The sequence below is a fragment of the Canis lupus genome, chromosome 3, assembly GCF_003254725.2.
Source record: "Canis lupus dingo isolate Sandy chromosome 3, ASM325472v2, whole genome shotgun sequence".
In the NCBI taxonomy this organism is placed as follows: Eukaryota; Metazoa; Chordata; class Mammalia; order Carnivora; family Canidae; genus Canis; species Canis lupus.
This window is the reverse complement of record NC_064245.1, coordinates 5338015-5351953: the sequence shown is the minus strand read 5'-3', so window position 1 is coordinate 5351953 and position 13939 is coordinate 5338015. Positions and strand designations below refer to the sequence as shown.

Below are 13939 nucleotides of genomic sequence, written 5' to 3'. Positions count from 1 at the left end.
CTTTAAACATACCAATCTCTCCTTTCTTGTAGGCATTGCAATTAAATATTATTCTACCTGAAATACTCTTTCCCCAGAATCCTGTAGGACTAGTTATTTCCCTTCTTTTAGTTTTAAGTTTACATATCAGCTCCTGAAAGGATTTTTTTTCTCACTATTCTAACTAACGTACACCCCGCCCTATTAAATCTGCTGTGTTTAATTCAAAGAATCAGTCTCCACATAAAATGATATTATAATTGATGTTTATATTTATAGTACGTAATTCCCAGAAGAGTTGCTTGAAATAAAATGCAGTCACCACTAATATTATTAATGGCTATAATTATTAAGTGTTTAGTGTGTCAGGTACTCATCTAAGCATCATATTGTATTAACTCCTTTTATTCTTCATAGTTTAGGAGGTTTGACTCCTTCGTTGCTGGATCTGAAACAATGACTGGCATGATAGGAAGAGAATAAAAATTTGTTTAGTAATATAAATAAATGTGATGAGTAATATCCTCAATTATTGCTTTCCTAGTAATATGAATGAAAACCATTTCAACCAGAGTAATATACAGACAGTGTTAAAAGTGAGAAAATTGTGTATAAATACTCAAAACAGAAAAATCTAAAATCTTCCAAATACCAGGGCTTCAGCTACCATTTACAGTTTGTGGTATATTTTGCATGTAAAGTACATGTTTTCTTATTGAAAAAAATCAGTGACTGTGAGATGAATAGTTTTTGAAGAGTACTGGACATCTTGCTGTCTGTAACTCTAAATGTATTCTTTTTCTTTTAAGGATTTTATTTATTTATTCATGAGAGACACAGAGAGAGAGAGAGAGAGACAGAGACAGAGATCACTAAACCGCTGATCTACCCAGGGATCCCTAAATGTATTCTTTAATACCGGTAAACAATGATAAATTTTTTTAGTACATAAAATAAAAATTTCTTAGCACTTTTGATACACGTGGGATGTTCATGATCAATGAAAATCTTATAATTAGAGGGCTATAAATATATAATGTTAACTTCAATGATCATAATGGAGTGAATTAAACAGCTAGTATCATGTGTCTTTAATTAACATCTATTATCTTTTAAGATTAATCATGAGTGTTCATATGTTGAGTAGAATTTCTCCTTAACTCATATACTAAAGTTTCCATCTTAAATTAATACAGATCTACAATATTTCAGGGCAACTTCAAAACATGAAAAGCTCAAAGATCTAAATTTTATTTTTCTTATCCCTCCTCCTCCTTCTCTTCCTCCTCTTCTTCCCCCTCCTTCTTCTTGAAATTTGGCAGTAAGACTTATTTTGTGCCAAAATCTTATTTGAAATGTTGAGATTTGGGCAGCCTGGGTGGCTCAGTGGTTTAGCAGTGCCTCCAGCCCATGGCCTGATCCTGGAGACCCAGGATTGAGTCCCAGGTCAGGCTCCCTGCATGGAGCCTGCTTCTCCCTCTGCCTGTGTCTCTGCCTCTCTCTCTCTCTCTCTCTCTCTCTCTCTCTCTCTCTCATAAATAAATAAATAAAATCTATTTAAAAAAAAGAAAAGGAAGTGTTGAGATTTGGTATTTCTAGTAGTGACACACTTATTTTCCTCATTATTTGGCTTTTTGTTTGTATTTTATGACACCGGGGTAAACCGAATAGTGAAATTGTCAAAGGTATTACATAAAACTCCATATATGATAACAAAAAATAAAAATTACAGCAAAACTTAGTATCAATATCTGACAAGTGATTACTGCATTAGCTTCTTCAAGGTGTATATATGTGTGTGGTATCATCGTGAGGCAATGTGACGTACAGAATTCCATATTGCTTTAAGTCTTTAGTATATGCTATGAAGAAATAGAAACCTAAGTTGTTGAACTTTTTTGAGCCTGACAGTGGTTACAAGAACTAAAGAAAAATGGGAAAATGCCTTATAGTAAAATAAACAGCAAATAAACAAAAAATAATGACTGACTGGTACTGATTAAGTAGATTTGACAGTGAAGTAAACTTACACTAACTGATTTGCTGGTGATGAAGTAAGGTAGAGTTTATTACAAATAACTAGAAAAAAAAGAATAAATGTAAATATTCAGGAATTCAAGAAGCATTATGTTAAATATCTGAAAACCTATAGCAAAAGGTTTCTGCAAATCCTGAAGCAGATGAAAATTACATTGACAAATCTGATAAGATTCTGACTGACAAAAACCACAGCCCTTGGAGAAAAATGAGAGAATGAATGGGGAGCATTTACAATCATGCACTGTTGTCCAGTTCCATGGATGATGAAGAAATTGCTGAAATGGTGAGCATGAGGAAAGTAATGTTCATGAACATAGGGGGAAAATCTCTGAAATATGGTAAAAAAAATTGTCATCAAATAATTGCTTTCCTTGATCATGCTCCATTTGCCAATCAACAGGAAGTTATAGAAATTTACTCAGACTCTGCTTAGACAGAAGGCTATTCAATGAGGAGGCAAAAGTGAAATCTCTCTTTAAAAGTCAACTATAAAAGTTCTGCCACCTTGTGTGAGAACTCTCTCTGTCCATCTACACATATCCACCTCAACCTGACAACAGTGAAGGTGTCAACACTGGATGACCTGTTCTCTATGATTCCCAAACAAACTAACATAACGAATATTTATCACATGTAGATAGATAGATGGATAGATAGATAAATTTAGAGATAGAAATATAAACTTTAAAAATTAAGGAGTGTTGGAATATTTACAGTTTGTATTTATCCACCATATCACTTATTAACATATTACTATATAGTTTGACTGTAGCTAAACACAAATAATTTATGATTTTATCCCAAGTAGCGTGACTGTTTAACTTTGGTGATAGCAATTTATGAAACTAGAGGATGTTGTTCTAGAACTTGTTGGGAATATTATATATTTCACGCCTGCATTATCTTTCTGAAATTTGAATAATTCTGACTTCCAAAATATATGTGGCCTTGGGGTTTTCAGATATGGGATTCTAGATCTATTTAAAACTTTATCATCTATACTTCAGTCACATAATAATTCTGCTAGCTGGAGCATTAAAAGATACATACTGTTTTGTTCATTTATTTTGGTCAGCAGACATTAGCAAATGTATGGCTGTTATATTGATACATCACTAAAATGCCACTTTTATTTCCTAATGCATTTCATATGTAGTCAAGCACTCACATACACACATACACACATAGAAAAATAACAAGAAATAGGAAAATAGAAACTATCGATCAGAGAACAGAAATGTTTTCTTTTTTTTTTTTTTTTTTTTATTCAGAGAACAGAAATGTTTTCAAAAGCAGAAGAAAATCTTGAATGGAGAAAAAACACACTGAAAGTGGTGAATGAGATTGTAAAACATGCCTCAAGTTAGTGGAGTAGAGAAATCCTCTTTGTCAGTAAAAATTCAGCACTTATGAAGTTCCTTGAACTAAATATACAAGTTAATTTAAAGTTGGTTTAATGTTACATGGTAATGTTGCCCGTTTCTGTGTATGTTTTGATCAATGACAATTTAACTGGACAATTTCCAAGAAATAATGCACTACACCGACAGAGAAAGTTTAGAGCCAGGCCTCTACTCCTATGGCATGTGTTGACCTGTGGCTTGAGAAATGTATTAACAAGCACGTTTATTTATCACCTTCCTTGTTCTATCTAAGGTCTTTGAAAGCTTTATATATGCATGTCTGTGCATGTCAGCCTCTTGAGAACAAACCCAGAGCCTTGTATGTTTTTTCTACCCCACACGCAAGTGATTTCTGATACATATCCATTAATTTGCACTCTGCAGATAGCTTCCCCTCCTAAAAAATCATGGCAAAAAAAAGTGTTACAAATCAATTAAATCAAAGTAAGTACATATGATATAATAAGTCCTAACAGAAGACTTCAGAGAGAATCCCCATTATGTCAAATTTTTTACTCTTGCCTTAAATTCTTCAATATCGGCACTTTTTCTTGGCCAGTGAATCACTAGATCCAAACAAAACAAAACAAAATAAAAACAAAAACAAAAAAGCTGATTTGGTAGGACGTTGCATTTCCTCTTTAGGTTTAGTCTCCTCTGCATAGAAATCTCTAGACATATTCATATTGTAATTACCTCACTGATACTGACTCACAGAGTCAAGTTTTAGCCTAATTTTAATAGATTCATAATTTTAGTTTCTGTTTAGAAGGAATCAGAGGTACAGTTCTATTTAATCCATAAGAGGTTGGTTTTTCACCTTCATCACTCTATAATAATGACTTTCTCTAGGGTCTTTAATTCCAATGGGCATTTTCAAGCTCAGTTTTACTCTATCCCCTCAGCTTTATTTAACACCGTTTACCATCCTTCCTTACTTAAATCATTTCTCTTGCTTTTATGACGTTGCATCATTTGTTTATGTTCTGGCCCCTTTTCAGTCTTGTTTTGGCACTTTCCCCTGACCTTTAACTGTTACAGCCCAAAGCCATTCTTTACTTTTCAGTCTCAACTCTGGTCCATACTATTTATTCATGCCCTTATTCAATTAATGGTTCTATCCTCTAAAAATTATTTTTTTAAATTCAGGCATGCCTTCCAGCTCCATGCAGAAAATAAACAAGGTGGAAAATTAGAATGCCTCTTGCCACTTTCTCCATACTCATCCACTATATAGTTTATCACAATTCCTTTCAAAATGTTCTCCTCAAATGCTTTCAAATGTGGCACTCTTTTCCATCTCTATCTAATCACCCCTATTCTGAGTTACTCAACTTCTGTCTGATGTTTGGTAACCATCTACCAGTTCTCCCTATGTTTACCTTTGTAGTTTCCTTTCTATAGTAAACCATAAGGATCTTCTAGAAAGAAAAAGATATCGCATTACTCTCTCATGTAAAATATTTTAATGATTTTCCATTGTCTTCTGGATAAAGTATAAAATCCTTCAGATCAATAACGGCATTCACATCAGGCCTATGCATTTTTTTTTTTTTTTTGCAGCTCATTCTTTTGCCAGTGTTCTCATCCATCTCTGTGATAAAATCACACTGGTCTTTTTTACCATCCCTTCCTGTCATACTTCTGTTCATCTCAAGGAATTTGGATGTGCTGTTCGTACTCTTCAAATATTCGAAACACTCCCTCCCCACCCATTGCCTAATTTATCCTTAATCATTCTTCAGATTTCAGGAAAATCTTCTCAGGACACCCATAATCTCAAGTGCCAGGGCTTTATCTTTACAAGACATCTAGAGTTTTCCCACCATATAACTTACCTTGGTAAGATCACTTAGCATGAAATTGCCCTCTTAAGAAGTTTTTATATGTACAATACTTTATTGTTGGCTATATTTACGATGTTGAACAGCAGCAGATCCCTAGAACTTATTCATCTTGCTTAACTGAAATTCATACCCATTGATTTTCCCCTCCCCCCAGCCACTGGGAATCATTATTCCACTCTTTGACTGTATTCATCTGACTATTTTAGATAACTTATATAAGTGGAATCATGCAATATTTGTATTTTGGGTACATATTGCCATTACTGGGTAGAACAAAATGCTCTATCTTGATAAATAAGTTACATTCAACATTTCTCTTTTTTTCCCTAAATGTTTAAATTCATACAAACTGCTGAGAATAATATATAAGCCTATTCTATTTCATATGATAAAAATTGTTGACTGTTTAGAGGAAGAGAGGAAACCTATCTTCAAAAAATTAGCATTTTATTTGCAAAATAGTCCCTTGCCTATCAAGATCAGATTGCTTTCCTATTATTATCATATTTTGGCATCTTTTGAAAAACTACAGAAAACTTATATCTGAAAATATATCTGTCTTAATTACAGGAGAAAAATCAATGTAATATTAATTCTAGAATTATATGCCCAATTAATTGAATAGTCAGACATTGTCGATGTGACTCATAAAATGTGTTTGTTGTTATGGTGCTTGTTTTTGATTTTCTAACTAGATTGGTTAAACTATTTTGGAGTCTCTCCTTCCTTCTTATTACCATCAACTGTCATCTCTGGCAGATCTCATACCTGATAAACACAGACACGCATACATATAGGTACAGTACAATTTAGTTCAAATAAAAACTTCACTCTCACTTCTGAGTCTCCACTTTGTCATGCTTTGGGGAAGAGTAGGCCTACCCTTAAAATATATAGCATCCATGGCAAGAAGTAAAAATGAGGCCCTATACACTGTGAATCCATATATTAAAAGTAATAAATCAAGCTAACTGTTAAACAAAATGTATATCATGACAAATATAATTTATGACAAAATAGAAAAAATATGTGTAAAGTTATACTTATTACATGATAGTAAAAAAAATATCAAAAACAACTTAATAATTACACATGTATGGGAAGGCTTTATAGGTAAATGATGTATGGATGAGACATAAGTAAATATATGTAAATTATTAGTTATTGTATAAAAATTTGAGTGATTATGTTGTTATGATGAACTGTTATGGTCAGTGGTTATCTAAAAGATTTAACAATTACATTTGTATTCAAAGCAAAATTTGGATAAGATTTTACATGCATGTAAATTAATATTGAGGTTAAAAGTAATATTTTCATGTGTTTTCAAAACAGTTATATTCTTAAAATTTAAATGTATCTATTAAAATTAAAAGGCATATACAACTTATAGTTAATGCATATTGGATTTTTAAATCAAAATTCGCTGACAATTTACATTTTAATATTTTATTCAATTTTATTTTTGCTTCTACAAAAACAGTAATATTTTAACCTCAATATTCAGTGCCTATGCAATTGCTAATGTAAATAATTGCTGCTATGTGGCATGCATTTACAACGGGACCTAAACATGTACAAGTATAGTGCAATATGAATTATTTAATAACTTCAAAATTATCGTCAGACTATTAGTGTAATCATTATGAAAATTTTGCTAATTAATGATTAATTCTGAAAAATAAATTAGTACATGGGAAAAATAATAAGCAAAACCAGAAAATGAATGCCCTGACATAACTGAGAAAGTTAAAAATAATATTTTTATATAATAATCAATTGGCATTTATGCTACATAAGATAAATGAATTAATAAGTTAATTAATACATATTTTTTCTTTCACAGGTACTCTGTAACTTAAATTCTCCCTTCACTCCAAAGCAGTCCCTATTCGTCAAAATGTAAGCAGTGGCATTACCTCATTTTCCTGTTGATTTGAAGACATAATACAAGAGATGTGGAGACACATCCCATTTCTGTGGGGCCTTACAGATTTTAGCTACTAAAACAGCTGAGTTGTACTATGTCATCCTTAAGCCCTAGAACTGAGTGAAAAGGCACTCATGTATACTTAAAATTTTATAATATACTAAATACTATTATTATGCTTGTGATATGTGGTGCCCTTTAAAGCGTAGAGGTTCTCTCTTGTCTAGGTCTAAAACAAAAGGTTAGGGAAGTAGTTAAGGGAAGAAAGCCTCATACGTACTGCTTGTATACTCCTCTTTGACCAAAAGAATTTCACACCAACCAGGATCTGTTTTTGTTTTTTTTTTATTATTATTTTTTTAATGTCAGTAAAAAAAATAAATGCTCTATGTAGCATGGCTAGTGAGTGGCAAACAGGGCTAAAAACTGTCTGGATACTTCCAAAGCCTATATACCATCATAGTTCCAGAGAAAGAGCACTAGATTCCCCCAAATGGCCAGAGTAAGAAATGGGTGAAGTAGAACTATAGAAGGTTGTTCCCTTAACCACAGATTATGGGTGTATGACAGAAAGTTGAGGGCCAGCTTTAGAGGCTAGAGGGAAACCTTTACTTCTGAGAAGAACCTGATTGCACTTAAGGCATGGATTATAACATGTCCCCAAGTTTCATATGTTGAAACCTATTCTCCACTGTGGCCCCAAACCCATATGCCTCCCTATTACATTGTATGGAGAATGGGACTAATTCATCTGTGGTTTTATACCAAGAACAAATTTGGAATATCTTATGTATTCAAAAGGTAGAAATCACATAGCAATCGCATAATTGCAGAGTGTGTATAATGAATATTTAAATACTCTTTAACTGATTCCTGACAAGCATTATGTATGGGTCTGATAGTTGACTAACATGGTATGTGTAGAACAAAATCACCATTGTCTAATTTGCCTAAGTGTTTTTCTTTTATAACCTTTCAGCTGATGCCTCTCACTTTATGGCTATTTATTCCTTTAGTTTAGGGCAGTGCCTCTCAAACATTTGTGCACTTCAGAACCACCCAGGAAGTTTAATTAAACAAACAAACAAACAATCCCTGAACCTTACTTGAAAATTGTATTTGAGTTTGGGCCGCACTTTAAGAAACACTGATTTAATCAGTTACTTCCCCCAAAACTACCTTTGATAAAGGAGAGGTAGGAATCTCAATACATTGGAACACTAGTTGAAAGTTGGTTTCAGAATGGATGGATTTTTGCTGAAGAGCATAAGACCAGAAATAGTCCAAGCATAAAAACCTGCCAGGCAAAGTCAGGATGGAGTGGTTCTGAGTTGCAAAGGGGTGTTCTTGGATGTCCAAATTAGAATCTAGTAGAACAAATCAAGGAGGATGATGAATTCATGATTTAACGAAGTCAAGGCTGGCCTTTCCCTTTTATTTCTACAATAATCTCCTTGTTAAATGGCAAGATAGCACTTGCTAGTAATAGAATACATTCTATGTTTTGTCAAGCTTGTCTGTAAGGCTATGCTACTTCATAGCCAATATGATATTCATCGTACTCATATGTTTCAAATCTGTAGGATAGCATGCATTCAGGAGCAATTTATCATGCACATCTGTAATAGTGCTGCAATTTAAAATAAGCAGCTTACATTATTGATGAAAAAATTCTTGACTGTTAAAAAATCTCTTTGCTTCAAAAATACCTTTTATCATGAAATTCAATCCAGATTGCATTTTACTATTTCTCTTGATTCAGGGTGCTTATATTTTATAACAGAGTGAAATAGGAAAGAATAAAAAATATTAACTCCATTTCTAGTGGTGAGACAAAAAAGCAGCAATAACAAAAACAAGAAGAAAAAATAATATATTGATTGTTTAATGCCTAACAGGATCAGCTTTAAATCCAATTACATAGTAAGTAAAAAGAGTGACATTCAATATCACTCAGTGAGGATGAGTTTATCAATTCTAGCCAAAATGGACAAGAAAATGAACAGCTCTAAAAAGATAAAAGGAAAAAAGATGCTGTTGCTGTCAAGATGGTACACTAGGTCAGGCTGCTGGCTTCTTGCCCTCGTCCAACCTTAGAGATGCCACAGAAGAAAAAATGATTTTGAATGGATAGAAAGAATCAACATAAAGACTTTTAAGAATTCCCTGGGGTAGGAGAAGACAGAAGAAGGGTAAGAAGCCATTGCCAGAGAATTATCTAGGATCAAACTTTTGAGTCAAGGCCTTGCTCTTTGCCATGCTGCTGTTGACAGATTGCATAATACAACAAATGGGACAGAGCCCAGGACTACAGTGGTGAGTGAACAGGTAACAACAACTCTGCTCTAAAGCTTCTTCAGGGGAATGAAGTGGACCCAAAAGAAGAAATTTGGGCTGCTTTAAGCATCCTGACTTCTGTTCCCTTTCTTAACACCTTCCACACTCAAAGCAGTGGACAATTGCAGAAAGGAGAAAAATCTCATACAGGAGGCCCTACTTTACATCTCTCTGTCTTCTGGGTTTAGGATTACGGTTTACAAAAAAAATCTGCCTGAGATATTAATGGTGTTATCCAACCTGATATTTATTTTTACATATAAGTATGGTTGTCTCATTATTATTATTTTAAGGGGTGAGGGGATGGGGTAACTGGGTTATGGTCATTAAGGAGGGCATTTGATGCAATGAGCATCATTATATAAGACTGATGAATTACTGACCTCTACCTCTGAAACCAGTAACACATTATATGCTAATTAATTGAATTTAAATTTTTTTTTTAAATAATGAAAATAGTTGTACTGTCTTAAAACACATGCCCACCTCTGGCCCCCAGTATGTTCTATCAAGTTAGATTTAAATCCATTTGGAGATAACAGTAAAAGAGCTCATAGTTTTTTGAAGTGGGTCCTCGCTGCTAAAACAGAGTTTTGACTCTCTTAGGGAGATTTGCTGTGACATACCATTCTCTGTAGAAACCATATATGCAAGGTTTACTGTTATCTGGGTATACTATTCTCCTAAGTTGGGTTTACAATGCTGACAAAGGCTATCTAAGGGAGAGGTAAAAACTGGCCCAAGAAAATGTACATAAAATCTTATAATCACCCCTCCTACCTTGGAAACTCACTTAGCCCTTAGACCAAAACTGGGTAAGAACTTAGATCTTATTTTAGAAAAGAAGTAAGGGAACCCCAGGTTCATGTGAATTTGATAAAAGAAAGTACCACTCTGAGTCAAACCCAAATCAGCTAAGGAGGATAAATCCCATGGACACAGCTGGAAAGCAATGTGGCTATTGGTATAAAATCCAGATATATCCAAAGCTGAGATAGATAGTGCCCAATATTGGATGTGGAGTGAACAGAAAATATGGAAGTTTCATTTGATTGAGCTACTTGCTGTTGTCATAGTGCTTGCAACCAAATACAAATGTGTATTGCTTACTGGAATAGAACTGTTTTTATCTTTCATGCACCTGATCATTCCCAGTTTTTATGCCCTAATGTAACTGCTATAATGACAATGTGAATAGAAACAAGATTGATGTCCTATTTTCTAGAAGCACTGAAGGTCATGTGCACACATCCAGTTAGGCTGGAAAAGTTGGGGAAGGAAGGGACTCAAGGTTTTATGGCACTGTGGTATACATTCACTGTCGTATACATTCAAGTAAACATCCTGCCTAGGCTCACGTGCAAAAGGGGCATGGAGTCAATTAATGGCATTTGAGAATTGTTTATAGTAAGAGCGAACGTTACCAGTGGGGGTGACCAGTTGGGCCACTTCAGTGTACTGTTTTAATGCCTTCTACCCCTGAATTTTCAGTTGGTATTGATGGTTTATATCCTTGTTACTCCCCATCCCGTAAGTGCAAAGTGCAAAGTGATTCTATAGAAAATTGTTATTATTTGGGGGACCCCTCAACCCTAAAGACCACTTTGAACTAGATGTCTTTATGACAGGATTTTAATAATTGGAATCTCTGGCAACATAAGGTGTCCCTTGTTAAGACTTGTTGTTTCCTGGACATGGCTGCCATGTACACCATTGGAAAGCAGCTGTTGTCTTGAAACTGGCCTTTTGTTGAAATTGAGTGGGTAACCCTTGGAGACTTTGTGAAACTCTGGACTTATACCTCCCTTCTGGGTGGGTCAACTTAGGCTCAGTGATTGAAATAATTCTCTGCATCTTCTCTTTTACAACACAGCACACTGTGTGTGGAGGTATCAAATGGCTTTCTTAATGACACTTGTGAGAATTTGGGCTGGAGAACCTAAGCTCTAAATCTATAATGTATTTTTATCCTTTCTTACATTCCAAGTAATAGGCTTAGAAAGAACACCACTTTCTAGAAAAAGAAGGTAAAAAATTATAAATCCATATTTTTGTTTTTATCCAATAAAGCAGGAGTGAATTGATTTATGTGAGATTACATAAATACAAAGATTATATAAGTAGAAGACATGAAATTAATTGATTTAAGTAAGGTCAAGTAGTGCAAATAAGTATTAAAGATATTATATGACCTTGATATTCAAGTTGTGTAGTCTGAGTACCAGGAGCATCAGCACAAGCTAGAAACTTGCTGGAAATGCTGAATCTCTGCCTCCACTCCAGTCATACCAAATCAGAATCTGCATTTTGATAGGACCCTCCGGTTAATCGTGTGAACATGATTAATCTTTGAGGAAGCACTGGCATATGAGACAATAGGCAACTGTAGGAAATATGGCAAATACAGGAGAAAGGACAGCCCATTTATGGCTATAGACCTTCATTTGTCTAGGTTCAGAATTGTACAGATTTCATAACTTCTAAGAGAAACTTGTAATCTAATTTTTAAAGCAAAATTTCCAATATTTATATACTTTAATAATTTAAAGAAAAATCTTACATATCTCCTGCAACTCACAAAACATGTCTATTCACCAGATGCTGGAGGAGGCTAAAAGTTTTTACATTATCCTCTAGGTTTTTCACATATTACCTAATTCCGAAGAAGTGATGACAATTGCCCTGAGCCATGGCATATGGCACCTTTGGGCCAAAATAGATAGGAAAAAACCCAGGATGCTTCTATTATTGTAACCTAGATGCAGAAATTAGATAATAAGAATGCTTAGGAATGCAGGCTTTAAATTCATAAAGCCTTAGTTTGCATCTGCTTCAACATTTCTAAGCTGCATTGCTTTTGGCAAATTATGTATTTAAATTTTCTGCTTGTTTCAACAGCAAAATGAGATTATTTCTGCAGTGTAGGAATGCTAGAAGGATTAAATGAGATAATACAAATAAAAAGATTATTTTAATGTCCAGCGCGGAATAAACTAACACAATCACCATCCCCTCGATCTAATGCAATGATTCCCCGAGCTTTCTGCACATTAATATCACTTAGAAAATTAACGATCTCTGAGTCCTACTCCCAAACAATTACATTAGACTCTCCATGGGTGAGCCTGGGCTTGGATCCTTAAAAATCTAGGGAGTTTGTAATGTGCAAGTAGATTTAACTACTACTTTTCTAGTGGAATGGAACAAATGTGTATATAATTGACTTATGTCTAGAAAATAAAGTGACTTCCACAATGAGATGTTACTTCACACCAATCCAAATGACTAGTATGAAAAACACAGGAAATTACAAGTGTTGGTGAGGATGTGGAGAAAAGGAAACCCTTGTGCAGTGTTGGTGGAAATGTAAATTGGTGCAACCACTATGGAAATCAGTATAGAGGTTTTTAAAAAAATTAAAAATAGAAATACCATATAATCTGGTTATTTCATTGCTGGGTATTTAGCCAAAGAAAACAAAAAAAACAATTTGAAGAGATATATGCACCCCTATGTTTATTACAGAATTCTTGCATTCTTTACAACAGCTAAGAGATGGAAACAACCCATCGATAGATGAATGGATAAAGAAGATGTGAGATACATCTCACATCTTTACTCAGCCATAAAATATAATGAAATCTTGTCATTTGCAAAAACACGGACATACCTAGAGGGTATTATGATAAGTGAAAAGAGTCAGCCAGGGAAAGACAAATACTATACGATTTCAATTATAGGTGGAATCTAAAAAACAAACAGAAACAGACTCATAAATACTAAAGCAAACTGGCGGCTCCCAGAGGAAAGTGGGATGGGTAGATGTATGAAATAGGGGAAGAGGAGAAAAAAGAAGAGATATTTCTGAGCCTATGGTTCCTTGGTTGTATCTACATTGATCTTTAATAAAATTCCATGTAAAAGAGGCATATTATCTTTTTTTTTTAATGAGTTTCTTTTAAGTGAAAAGATTTTTTTTAAGATTTTTATTTATTTATTCATGATAGACACACAAAGAGAGAGAGAGAGAAAGAGAGAAAGAGAAGCAGAGACACAGGCAGAGGAAGAAGCAGGTCCATGCAGGGAGCCCGACATGGGACTCGATCCCGGTCTCCAGGATCATGCCCTGGGCCAAAGGCGGCACTAAACCGCTGTGCCACCCAGGCTGCCCAGTGAAAAGCTTTTTTTTTTTTTATTAATCTCTCTATATAACTCATATACTTTCCCAAATCACCCATAGGACTTTATCCTTTGTTCTTTAGAATGGTAATCACAGAGTTATGGAATTATAGAATTACTATTAATATGTCTTAGTCTTTATAGAAGTGATGTGCAGGAGTAATATTTCTCCTCCATGCTCAGACACTGACTGTTTCTGAACATTCATAATCAGCTTTTGTTTG

The 13939-nt window shown here is 34.3% G+C and overlaps 1 long non-coding RNA gene across 3 annotated transcripts in view; it reads left to right on the top strand.

Annotated features, from left to right (window-relative positions):
• The window catches only part of LOC112653945 (uncharacterized), a 96488-nt gene that overhangs the window by 67780 nt on the left and 14769 nt on the right, over positions 1 to 13939 (top strand). For all 3 annotated transcript variants that reach the window (XR_003132648.3, XR_007409678.1, XR_007409677.1), the window contains one exon: positions 7116 to 7171. This is a non-coding gene — a long non-coding RNA (uncharacterized LOC112653945). The remainder of the gene's footprint in view (positions 1 to 7115; positions 7172 to 13939) is intronic.